The sequence below is a fragment of the Aquila chrysaetos genome, chromosome 14 (genome assembly GCF_900496995.4).
Source record: "Aquila chrysaetos chrysaetos chromosome 14, bAquChr1.4, whole genome shotgun sequence".
Classification (NCBI taxonomy): domain Eukaryota; kingdom Metazoa; phylum Chordata; class Aves; order Accipitriformes; family Accipitridae; genus Aquila; species Aquila chrysaetos.
In genome coordinates, this window is record NC_044017.1 from 21,372,796 (window position 1) to 21,387,082 (window position 14,287).

The following is a 14,287-nucleotide window of genomic DNA, read 5'->3' on the forward strand; positions in this document are numbered from 1 at the left end:
GGTTTGTTGCCTGAACAAGACCACAGCACTGTAGCTAAAAGGGTAAATGTGCTTCATGTTTAGGGATGACCTTTAAGTCCCACAGCTGCCTATCATATGTCATGTTAATCAGCCCTGTTGTTGGGTTCATCTGCTTATTTTATCCTTCTTTTTTGTGGAAGTTCAGTTTTCAGTCAGGTCCAACGCTTCTGCCAAAGGTGCAGCCCAGGTCTGTGTGCTTTATTTTATCTTAATCTAGGCTCACAGTCATCTGCCTGAGGAAAATGTTCAGGCACTGAAAAATAAAAAAATTTACTCTTAAAAACTTTGTCTTTTAAATGAAATATAAAATACAAGGAGAGTTTCATAACGCTTATTCTTTGACACGTGTTTGATTAGTAGTAGGATTCATCCGACAGAATTTTTACTTCCTTAAGGTTAAACATCTAACATAACTGTTTATAGTCTGAATAGTCAACAGAAAAGAACTTGGCACTCCCAACTTTTTCTAGATATTATAGTACCTAACCAAAGATGAGGCAAAAGAATGTCTACATAGAGGTGTCTCTCCTTTTCTGTACTGAGGATAGACAGCAGCAGCCACTCTCTCTGATGGCAAGGAGAAGAACTCCACAACAAACAGGGAGAACTCCAGGACAAGTTTTTAGATGAGGTCACTTTTGAGTGAAGAATTCAAGGTTTAAAAAATATTGTTTTTTACAATGCCTCTTCTATTTGCACTTACAGACTGTCTAGAAATGAAAGTGCAGCTGCATAATTTCCTTTGTCTGGACCCACAAAATTAAAGATTTTCAGTTTGTGTGCCTTTGAAATTATACATACATGTGTACAGAGACTGGATACATTCTTCACTATGAAGGTAGTGAAGCACTGGAACAGGTTGCCCCATCCTTGGAAGTGTTCAAGGCCAGGTTGGACGGGGCTTTGAGCAACCTGGTCTAGTGGAAGGTGTCCCTGCCCATGGCAGGGGGGTTGGAAGTAGATGATCTTTAAGGTCCCTTCCAACCCAAACCATTCTATGATTCTATGGTTCTACATCTGGTAGGATCATGGTTCAGCATTAATCGTGTCCCATGAAAACAGAGGAGATTATTTAATGAAAAACAAAATTAAAACAAAACAAAACAAAGCAACTGATTAACTTAACCAGTACTTAAGTCTATGAGGTCAAATTCCACAGCCATTGACTGGAAAAGCTTTGGAAGAAGCCTAAGGAGGTTTGTTTGATGAAGGACTGGAAAAATTGATTCATTGGTGTCTGACATTGGTGTTTGAAATGGGTTTGGGTTTGCTTTCCAATCCTTAACAGTCAAGTGCCCATACCACTGAAAAACTTTGGCGCTGACAAGAAAGATGTTAAGGACTGAATGCAAAAGGCAGTTGGACAAACACTTTTATACTATAAATCACCTCTTCTGGGCATTCACAGCTATATTTTTGCTCCAGTTGAATTTCTGCGGTTATTCCTGCTTTTTACAGAATGAATTCTGGTAATCTAAATAAAACCTATTTATTCAGTATTACCTACTGATTAGCTGTTGATCCCAACAAATCTGTGATGTACCAAAGTAACATCCCACATGAGCTGACAATACATGACTCTTGGTAGCCTTGACAGCAATACCAGAATGTTCCTCTTTAAAAAGAACACAAGTTAAGTGATGAAGTTTGAGTTTGTTTTCCTTTTAATTAGGGGAAGAACTACAGTTTTGTGTACACAAATTACTCTGTTCTTTTAATCTATTTTTTTTCCTCTCTGACATACAAAGTTTTCTAAAATAAGCAGTAATTTTCTGGGTTTATAACATTCATTATCCCCTCTGCTTATCTTGTGTAGCAGGCTTGTGCTTTTTAAAAGGACATTTTTCTTCTTGTATTGCTGTTTACTTCTCACACAGTACTTTTACAGAGAAAATGTCACATTGTGAAGTCTCCAGGTAACCTCCACGTAATGCTTTTTTACCACAACTTTATTTTACAAAAGGGCTTTTTAACAGCAAACCCAGTTCAAAGCTCTGCAGACTTTGGAAACAAAACAAAAGTTCCACAGTAAAGAAAAATCAATGATCTTTCAAATAAATCAAGATTAAATCAAATCAAGCCAGCTTTAACAGAGGATTTTAAAGCCAAACAGTGACTTGGCTTACCTGATAGCCAACCACAGGTACAGCAGATCAGATGAATGTAAAGCCAGTAGTAAATGGCTGTACCCTCTCCAACCAGATGTTATAAACAAAGACATTGAATTAGTTCCTGCCACCTTTATTCACCATTGGCAGCCACTTATTCCACAGGATGTCTTTCTGATTTCAGTGGGACTAGACTTAAAATAAGATGCTATTTTATAGAAGATGGCAGAAATTGGCTTTTATCATCAATCAGATATATCACTTTAAGTAATTGTGAAGTACTGAAAGTCAATAAATATATTCAACATCCCAATTAAATATTAGAATGGCTAAATTGAAATTCAGTAAGCTGTTTCAAAATATGCAGGCCTTAACTACTTCCTTTTGCACAAAACACAAGCTAGATAATTCTTTAGAATAGTATGTCTCATTAAACGCTATATTTATTCATCAGTCCTAGTGGGGGGAAAGGTTTATAGCACATAGTCAGCAGCAGGAGGAAAAATATTTGACTTGAACTTGTACATTTGTTCTTATACTGTAACTGATTTTGGCATTTATAAACTGATTCTTGTTCTGGGCTCCCTAAATCTCAGCTAAAATGCCGAGCTAGTCATTAGCCATCCATTTCCCTTTCATCCAAGTGCTCTGCCCAGTGTACGACTTGACACATTAGACAATGTGGTGACATTCTGCATATATGCACCGTCTCAGTTTATTGTTTTAGTTGCCAGCTAAGCATGGCTAGTTTTGCACAAAATAGCACATCTGATTTATCAATTCAGTCATAAAATATAAAGTTATCATCATAGCTGAAAGACATGAAGTTTCTTTTTAAGCTGCCTCCAATTTTGCTAGCAGATAGCTAGATCATAGCAATAAAATACTAAGTTCCAACTCTCTGATGATAGTTCACAGTTTACAATCTGTCTTGGGTAGTCCAATGTTTTAAATGATCATGATCAGGGTTTACCTCACAGGAGGGAAAAGAAGAGATAAGCCCACATTTCACTAATAAAATACTACTCAAATGTTCCCAGTGAATTCACCAGCCTCCCTAAAAGCTCTCAAACAATGAAAAATATCTGCATATCTTTAGCCATACAAAAATCTAACACAGAATGTAGGATTCATCTCATTTAGCTTTATTAACATAAAAGTTAGGCATCTACCTTTGAGCTAGACATCCACTATATGCTTGGTACTCTTCCATGGCAAGGAAGAAAGAGGGCTTAGATTTAGGTATCTGATTCTTGCATATCAGAATGCAGGCAAGAAGAATCCTAGCCTTCATTGTGCAATATGTTCATTGCCCACTTTAAAAGGATAAACATTTTCATCTGCTACTGATATCAATAGATTTAGGAAGCATTTACCTCCATCTGACTGGAAGGTCACACCTCCAGTCACATCTCAAAGTGCTGCTTTAGATTCTCTTCTCAGTATCTTATGGGTCTAGCACATACAGAGGTACTTTCTGGCATGGACGTTTGGTTTTCTTTTTTTTCAGCTAGACATTGATTTCTATAAAATAAATGATAAAGTTCATTTTCAACTCATATATTCATTTGTCTGTATGATTACCCCTTTTCAATAATTTCATCTGGTTAGCGCCTTAAAACAACACGACAACATAGATGTCTTTACTGAGTATCAGGCAGGATGGGTCTTACCTTCTTGGTTTTGATGTTCATTTAATATTTTTAATCCTCACAAATCACAGTATGTTGTTATTGTCTCTTACAGTGTCTTTACGATGATTTGCTATGTGATTAGCGGTAACTTCAGGAAACAAAAATCCTAAACTTCTTGCAGAAAATACCGCTAAATGCCAGTATTTTTCCCAAAGCTTCTGCTCACTGGTGGCTTTTTTCAGTTCAATTTTCCAATGCAGATCATCTTCGCAACAGCTGCACTAATAGCCAATACTCCATGCCAGGTCTTATTTTCTGATCCATAGAACACATTAAATCACTTTTACTCACTAGTTTGCCAATTAGGTTTTTCCACTGGATGAGTTTTCTTCATCAATTAAAATTATTGGTGATCATCTAAAGTCATTTCCCTAGTTCATTGCCACTATTTCTGTGCCACCATTAAAGCTGGCACATTATGCCTTTGCCAGCTGCCTTTAATCTGTCTATTGGTCTAAACAGACCAATGCTGATATTTAAGTTACAATGCCGGATCTCAGTCATGCGCTCAGTAACAATTTGGGATCCACTCAAAATTTACCTTTTTGTTCCCTTTATTTCTTCTGCTTGCTGGGTCCTTGCTTTTCCCACACCTTGGATCCTGTCTGGCTTTTGTCACATTAACTAGATTGATCTCTTATCCCTTCTTGATTTTCACTGTCATGTTTACTGTGTAATACAGAGACAAATCTAAAACTTCCTTCACATAAATCTTATCTAACAATTTCATGACATGCAAAACAGCATTACAAGCAAATATAAACAACCGAAAAATCATTATTTCCCCTCATTTTTCTTTTTAATGAAGCCAGTCATCAAAAAAAGGATTGAGGCATAATCGTAATGTTAGTTGAGTACAACTGAAATATATGTGACCAACCATTGAGTAGTCTCTATTAATGAATCACAGAATATGAATACATTCAAAGTGTTGCTCCAGCCCCATGTCCATGCATGATAAGTATGATGTGATGCGGGTTTTTGTTGTTGGTTTGGTCTTGTTTTTTTTTTTCCTGAGGCACTTTCAATGTTCTTCCTATTTTAGCATCCTTTTTTTCTAACTCTTTTTTAGAGATTGCTGTATTTTCTTGGTGCTTCAGGAATCTGCAGAATATTGTTCAGTGCCTGAACTGAGAGAAAAGATGGGAGAAGGAAAATATCATTAAGCTATTTAGTACTGAAAAAGCAATCAAGCAAGGTTGTTCATTACATACTGCTTCTGAAATTCATGATGAAACTATTCAAGAATAAAAATTAAATGAGAGATAAAAACTAATGTGATCCAAACTGCTTTAAATGAATAAATAGTGACCACATCAACACCACGGGGCAGATGTGCTCTACAGTCTTGGATCTATAAGTACATGATCTGGAAGCATCCCAGATGCATGCCAGAAAGACACCTGGGTATGCATTGTGTCTCTGTACACTAAGGTTTCCTTTGGAAGGAAACCTGGGCACATAAAGAACTACAATGTGTTCTGGATGACTGGAAAAACAGGTGCACAACAGAGTACATTTGCTCGGCAATACAGACAGCAGTTCTGACTCAAGAACAAACAACATTATCCAAGCCCTCTACAAAACTTACAGGCATCTTCATTGCCTGGGCTTCCAATCGTCTTTCCAAAAGAGAAGATAGTTGGCCCTGCCGTTGACCAAGACACCTTTTTTTAATATATTACTAGTTTGTAGCCATTAATAGAAATATTGGGGAGTGGGGGTGGAGGTGGTGGTCTTTGGCTTCAGTCCAATTTATAGTTTCTTTATTCCAGAGTTGAAACTGCTAATATTGCTTGCAAAGTGTATATGAGTGAGCTGAAAGTAATCCCTTTGATTTTAACCTACAAATATTACTGGTGTCAACTTTTATTTTCATTAGGAAAGCATTACTTTCAGTGTAGACTAGCAGTTGCAACACTAGCACTGGTCAATAATCTGATTCAATTTAAAATATAAATAAAAAGAGTCATTTATGAAAAAAATTGCAATAAAAATCTTTAATAAAGTAGTTTAGCGTCTCATGAAAATGATAGAGTTTCTCTATCCTCCTTTCTCCTTTTTTTTACATTTTATGCTATTCAATGGCATAGGAAAAATAAAATCGAAATCAAGGCATTTTCCCTCTTTTCTGATGGCTTACTACTTTTTTCTTTTCCTTCTCCACTATTCCAAGTATTGGAAAGGTACAACAGCAAAAGGAAAACATACAAAACAACACCAACAATGAAAAACACTTTTCTACTACACATTTTGTTAGTGGCAGAACCAAGAATTTAGAATATTTAAAAAATAATCAGTGTATTTTAATTCTTTAACTAGAATCCCATTTTTTTTACTCATTTGACTGAAAAAAATAATTAATTTTTAAAGTGCTGTAGTCCCAAAATTCTATTACAGCCAAGAAATAGAGATGATAAACTTTCTACATATTTATAGGTCTAATTATAGTGGATCATTGTCACATTCTCAGATCTGGAAACTGATTTAGGTAGCAGTTTCAATGGAAGTTCCTCCAACATGATAAGCAAGATCTTCCCCAGTAAGACAGTTTTCTTTATCAATGTCAAAGCAGGTTGGCTACATATGACCGTATGTTTTCTGATATTATAATCAGAATTCTATAAATTTGTGATTCAGCAAGACAGAGTTCATCCTGAAACATCTTTTATTTAATAATAAGGTATAGAAAAATACATCTACTAAAGTAATGTAATTATCTAGATCAGTTGAAACATTTTAAAAGTAACCATGTAGTCAGTTTTTATGAATGCAATCATAAATTTAAGGTTAGACTGTAGTGGCTAAGCCACATGTGGTGGGTTGACCCTGGCTGGATGCCAGAGGCCCACCAAAGCCATTTTATCACTCCCCCTCTTCAGCTGGACAGAGGAGAAAAATATGACAAAAGGCTTGTGGGCTGAGATAAGGACAGGGAGAGATCACTCAACCAATTACTGTCATGGGCAACACAGACTCAACTCAGGGAAATTAATTTAATTTATTACTAATCAAAAGTCAGAATAGGGTAATGAGAAATAAAACCAAATCTTAAAACACCTTCCCCCCATCCCTCCCTCCTTCCTGGGATTGACTTCTCTTCTGATTTCTCTACCTCCTCCCCTTGTGTGATGCAGGGGGACGGGGAATGGCGGTCGGGGTCAGTCCGTCACACCTTGTCTCTGCCGCTCCTTCCTCCTCAGGGGGAGGAGGACTCCGCACTCCTTCCCTGCTCCACCGTGGGGTCCCTCCCACGGGAGACAGTCCTTCATGAACTTCTCCGGTGTGAGTCCTTCCTGCAATGATCGGGGACATCTCCAACTAGATCAGGTTGCTCAAAGCCCCATCCAGCCTGAGCTTGAATGTTTCCATGTTTTTAATATCTTAGATCCTATTTCTCCCTTCAGTTTCCTCATCTTTAGGTCAAATGTAGTGCAAACAATGTGAAAGAAAGGAATAAGGTCTCCATTATTACTCACTTCAATTTTTCAAGACATAAATAAGATTAATCTTTCTCAGGATGATAAAAAATAGCCCAAGATTTCCAATAATTGTAAAGAAGAAGTAGAAATGAGAACTGGAACATTTTCACACCCTGACAAAGCCATTGCATATATCTGAGGTATTCTAAGAGTACTGAGAATTTATTAGGTTGTCTTGTCATGTTGCACATTCCCAAAATGTAAGCATCAGCAGCTGTCTGTTTCACTTTCCTGTAAAAATATTAAATTTGACTAGTTCATAATGTAGACCATTCAGTTTCCAAACATTTTTAAAATGAAAACTGGCTTAGCAATGATGTCTTAGAATATATTGTGAAGGTACTCTGGGAATGGAGTCTGGTCCTAATATCACAGATCAAAACCTGCACATACCTTTTAATGGTTCCCAAACTGAGATAAACTTTGACTTGCATCAATTGACAAGCTTTATAAACTAAAAAATTCTGCTGTAATAGTAAGTTGTTCAATAAGGGTGTGGTAATTTCTTTCAGCAATCTCATAATAGAATACGTAATGATCACAGGCACAACTACTACCTGTGGCTGCAGTTCAGGATGCTTAGTTATCTTCTTTCTTACAGTACATACACATAGATGAAGTAGACTGCTGGTCTGGATGCCAATAGCTTCAGTGTGAGAAAGGAACTGATTTTATTCAATCTGTTTTTGTAGTAACAGAGAGAGCAAGAAACAAAGATAATAAGCCAAGATGGCTGCTAGGGTGCTTAGGTCAGTGCAAAATAAACCCCTGTATTTACAGAAAAGAACAGTTATTTATTTCAAAATATTAAATGGTATGTTTTGATAGTAGTCAATTAACACAAATAGACACAAATTGTCTATTTGTTGTGTGTGATTGACCAAGCAGATGATCTGCTATCTAAAATGCAAGCTTCGGGCCTATTCCGGGAAAGAAAGAAAACAACAAAAAAAATCTTCATAATTTATATTCTCTCTCCTGACAATGTATTCTGATTTGTAATTAGTTTTCAATCTGATTAGGTCATTTCTTGACTGTAAGGATATCTATGGCTCTATTTCAGCCCAGGCATTCTTAGGTTGCAAGACTAGCTACTTCTGACAGCTGTATTTCCAAAAGATGTGAATGATTCTCATGTTTTGATTAATTTAAGCATGCTCTTGTAGGGGATTAGCCATGGCTAACAGTCAAGCACACACACAGCCACTCACTCTCTCTCTGGCCCCCACCCTGCTCAGCAGGACTGGAGAGAAAATATGAAGAGCAAGGGCAGAAGAACTCACGGGTTAAAATAAAGACAAGGAACCCATTCTCCAGTTACTTTCATGGGCAAAAATGGATTTGACTTGGAGAATTTAACTTCATTTAAAACATTTAATTACTAATTCAGATATCAGGAAACAAAGACAAACATTTAAACACTTAGGGAAAACACCTTTCCTCCCTTTGCTAGACTTAACTTCACTCCAAACACCCTCATCTCCCCTTCCCAGCCTCTACTCTCCTTGTTAACACCACAGATTACAATCTGTGCCTTAGGTGAGGCGACAGACAGTGCGGGAGGCTGGGGTCAGGGCACAGCCATTTCTTTCTTCAGCCCCTTGTTCCTTACTCTTTTCTTCCCTTGCTGATTCATTCTTACTCATTTTCTCTGCTCCAAAATGAGTTACCCAAGTGCTGCAGTCACCTTGGGTGTGAACCTGCTCCACCATGGAGCACCATCTACTGCTCTGGCCTCTTGTTCCTGTCTCTTGGCATTTTCTACTCTTTCTTAAGTGTGTTTTCACAGAAGCACCATAAACTCTTCCAACTGGTTCAGAGATGCCACCAGCTTGGTTGATGGGCTCAGCTACGTCCTGCAGTGGGTCTGTTCTAGAGCCGGCTGGAACCAGCTGTGTCTAGCACAGGGCAGCACATGTCCTCTTCTCTCAGAAGCCACCCTGCAGCCACCCTGTCTACCAAAATCTTGCCACAGACACCAAGTACCGCATTATGGGAATCTTTTGTTAAATTATATTCTTCATAATGAGATAAAATTGCTTTCGCTTAGGCCATTAAAACTCTATATTTTGGAATGAGCATGATTTATAGGGACACAGATAGGGAGGGCAAAAAAAGTAGGAAGGGAGTGAATATCAGCTTTTGAGGAGGAAACTAGAGAGCTGGAATTAACATTTCCATTTCTTCTACATGGGAAAATAAGTCTGTTGATTACTTTAGTAATCTTCTAATATTAACTCTTATAAGTTTAGATCTAATGTTTTCTTTTAAAACCAAATGTAACTTTCATCAGTAAGAAGTCAGAAATCCATGAAATAACTATTCTATAGCACTTTTCATCCATCTGTCCTAGAAAGTTTAATAAATGTGAGTATGAGAAATACTTTTTCACAAATGAGAACACAGAGGCACAAAAAAAAGAAACAAGCAATAGTGATTGCTGACATAAACCCAGATGTCCAAGTCCCATCCTAAAAACCAAACCTTATACATGTCACCAAACCAGTTTAGTCACATAATATCTCTTAACAGTGAATAAAAGAAAGGAACACTTTTTCTGAAGCAGATATTCTGAACAATTTTAATGCCTGCCTTACAATGAGGTGAATCATGCCCTAGACTCCACTGACTATATCCACCAGATTTTATTGACTATGAAGTAAGACCTGCATGAAAAGCTCCAATAGACACATCTAAACTCTATACTTGGTGAGACAAATCCCACATAAAGACTTTGAAATCATTATGCAATACATTAAACACTTTTTAGCTTCATTCCTCTTCAGTAAAAAAATAAAAGAAAGTCTTTGTAAGAAATGTCTTGTTTTCTTGAAAGTTTTATTTTGCTGTATGTCCTGGGGTTTTTTGTTGGATTTTTGGTTGGGGGTTTGTGGGTTTTTTCATTTTTACCAGGAAATTAATAGCCTAAGAAAACCTAGAGCAAGGGAAAGAGGATAGTTTAGCAAGGCAATTTTTGATCTTTCAGTAATGAGTTGATATATTTTTCACTGGAACCACTTATAAAAATTATTTTAGCTTGCCATATATTTGCTAGATAGTTATAACAACAAATTAATTTGATTATTACTGCTGCTTACTCCTCTTTCTATATGCTTCGTTCCCCCTGTAGATTTCAATATATGCAAAAATCAGCCTATAATTTCTCTATGCACCATGAAACTAATATCCTGTGATGGAATGCTAATTTAATTGAACTTACTTCGAAGTGGATGTTGCGTTGTCATTCCAACCAAAGTTTCAATAAATCTTGTCTAAATCCTGTATAGTTCCTTGTAGTATAGTCTTTGCAAGCTCAGAAACCTCTTCATTAATTTCATTTGATAGGTTTAGACATCACAAGACAACTCTTCGTATCAAATGCTTGTTCAAAAATAAGTCATCACACTAGGGGGAAAAACTCTCAATTATTATGTTCTTTAGTTCAGTGTTTCCAAGAATATGAACGTTATAAAGGGTCAATGTGCATTTGGTACTGAGGTAGGTGGCTAAAGAAAAAGGTTGTATTTCAGAACTAATTACTGTACCTGTTACTTGTAACTAGGCCTCTACAAACCACTTATTAAAAAAAATGAACACAAATTGGACTCTCATATTGTATGCTGACAGAAGCATGATTTTTTTACTGAAATTCCCATTTCTAACAGTGAGACACAAAAACTCTCTAGAAAGATTTTGCATGACCCTGCCCCACAATGGTTGAGATCCCCTGTCCTGGGATCATTTTCTAGGACTGATTGGCTGGCTTTATCATCAAAGTATAACTGACTGACAGCACCAACTATTCATGAGTCTTGGAAAGGTCAACAAGATGCATCTGGAATATATATTTGCAATTGAACTTCTGCTTGAAAGGTGAATTAAAATAATGGAACTGTAAATAAAGGGGTGTAACAGAATATAAATGAGAAAGAAACTCTGAAAGACTACTGAGAATTTTCTCTAGTAGGACAGGACAATGACTTGTATGTAAGGCATCTATACATGAATTCATTTCCAAATTTTTCAGACTAAATGAAGTCTCTGAAACATGGTGTTATCTTTCCAACTTTTCTGCCATAGCAGCCATGAAATGTGTCTCCTATACCACACCTATAATTACAAGATTTTTCATGTTCAGTGTTATTGCTAAAATAGAGAAAATTGTAAGAATGAGACTTCATTCCCAAACAATAAGAAATAAATTCTCAGAATATATAGACTTCATAACTGAAAGGCTACCATGCTGAAGTTGAAAGTTTCCACCTTAAAGAGCAGTACTTTGCACAGCATCCAGAGGGGAGGATGATCTGAGAGAGATACTGGTAGCTTGGTAGCTTACAGACACTTCCAGGATAAATAGCCATCTCTGTACTTACAGTGATCCTCTACCAACTAGATCAGCATGAAATTAAATTAATAAGTTTGTGGGGTTGTTTGGGTTTGTCCCCAAAGAAATACAGTAGAGATGACCTGGAAACAGACTCCTGAGAAAGACTGAGCAATAAGAAGGAGGAAATAAAAAACAAGCCAGAAAAGTGCATTAGTATCACTATCACATAAAGGTAAGTCTACCATTTTCTAGGCTTCAGAATTACAGTTATGCAAAAGTGCAACTTTCACACTGACTGGCACAGAATCTTGAGTGTCAAGGCAAGGTGAACAGGACTTCCAATACCTCCTACGAAAACTGAATAGCAAGCTGTTTATCCTCAGTTCATCTGCAATATGAGTCAGCTCTGACAGGACTTGAATCTGTGATCAAAGGGGGCACATAAACCAAAGTTATTAACGGTATAACTGAAACAAATACAAGCAAATTTAACTCCCAAGGAGTTTACTGAAAAAAATACAGAATATAAAGTAATGTTTTCCAGCTTTAAATATTTCAAAACCCCACAAAGACTTTACCACATGTGTAAAAGATTTATTCTGTGAACACTAGAATGTTGATGGTTTGACTAGTCATATTTTCATTGATTCTGTCTATCCACAAATGTTTGAGGGAGGTTGAAAAACAAATTAATATTTGAGTTTTAGAAACATTGCATATTATATTATATTATATTATATTATATTATATTATATTATATTATAGTTGTTATAGTTATTCTATTATTTGACACCATATGTGTTTGGATGTATGTATCTTTTACATGATATGTGGACTGACATATATGAAGGATATGCTCCTTCCCATTGCAAACTATTCTTGAAATCCCAAATATTTAAATTCTTTCAAGGCTTCAACCACCAAAGACCAACAAAGCTACATTTAATTTTTGCTAGGTTCTTATTAAATGTCTGTAACTAAATGCAACTCTACTCAAGTCAAACATGCTTCAGGGGAGCACAGATTTGGATGACTTTAATGGAATCTGAATTTCATATATTAATATACTTCTCATCAGCACACTAAATATTGACATTACCTTATACTGACATAAAGAGCTAAAGTTTTCTAGGATACATACACAGCTGACAGTTACATGGGACTGCAAAACAGAAGCGTTCAGCTGTGTCTAAACTGCAGTGAAAATACGTGCTCTATCCCATGGACCCAGTGCCTTCACTTTTCAGATGATTACTCTCTTCTTGTCAGACTCTTTGGCCCTCTTTCCAGTAATTTCAGCTCATTGCTAATTTTTTGTGTATTTATAAAAGTAAAATGAAAAATAATCATTTAATCAAAGTAATTATTTATGAATTTTACCTAAAGTAAATTTACGGTGAGTGCTGCAATATACTGCTGTGTCATTATATAATGCAAGTAATTTTTGTTTTAATTAAATACATTTCTGAAACTTCTTGGTTTGTATCCTTGAAAGTGTTTAGCAAGTCCACAATTACTTTTCTCTTCTGATGATTTTTATTTGGCATAATGAATTACTAGGCATTTTTCTTGACTTCTACTCTTTTCTAGATTGTCTCCAACTGGTGCATAACTTTCTAGGCATATGGTAACTAAAATGAGACAAAATAGCAACTTGAAAACTTTCCAGTCCTGGGCTTGTTAGACAGTTACTTCATATATCTTACAGATTATGCTATTCATAGATCATGATATGATATTAGGTGGGTTTTTTGCAACAGCATTATTTTTTCCATGTCTGTTCATCTTGTGATCCGCAATAACCCCATTATATTTTGTTCCAATACATTGCATTTCTTTCTATCAAATATCATTCTCTGTTTTTCAGACCAAATCACCAAGATTTTCCCAAAATTAGATCTTCAGTATTATGACATATATATATATATGATCTATTGTACCACTGAAGTCATTAATTAAATTATTAAATTGTACCAGACCCAGAAGATACCATGCAGAATTCATTATAAGAACAGCTACATTAACCTTCAGTTAACTCACAGAATGGTTGAGGTTGGACAGGACCTCTGGAGATCATCTGGTCCAACCCCCTGCTCAAGCAGGGACACCTAGAGCAGGCTGCCCAGGACCCTGACCAGACAGATTTTTAGTATCTCCAAGGAAGGAGACTCCCAACCTCTCTGGGCAACCTGTGCCACTGCTCAGTCACCCTCACAGTTAAAAAGTGTTTCCTGAAGTTCAGAGGGAACCTCCCATGTTTCAGTTTGTGCCCAGTTTGCCTCTGGTCCTGTCACTGGGCACCACTGAAAAGATCCTGGCTCTGTCTTCTTTGCACCCTCCCTTCAGGTATTTATGTATATTAATAAGATTTCCCCTGAGGCTTCTTTTCTCTAGGCTAAACAGTCCTAGCTCCTTCAGTCCTTCCTCACACGAGATATAATCTATTCCTTTAATCATTTTTGTGGCCCTTTGTTGGATTCTCTCCAGTATGCCCATGTCCCTCTTACACTGGGGAGCCCGGAACTGGACGCAGCACTCCAGGTGTGGCTTCACCAGTGCTCAGCAGAGGGGAAGGATCACCTCCCTCAACCTGCTGGAAATACTTTGTGTAATGCTGCCCGGGACACCATTAGCCTTCTTTGCTCCAAGGGC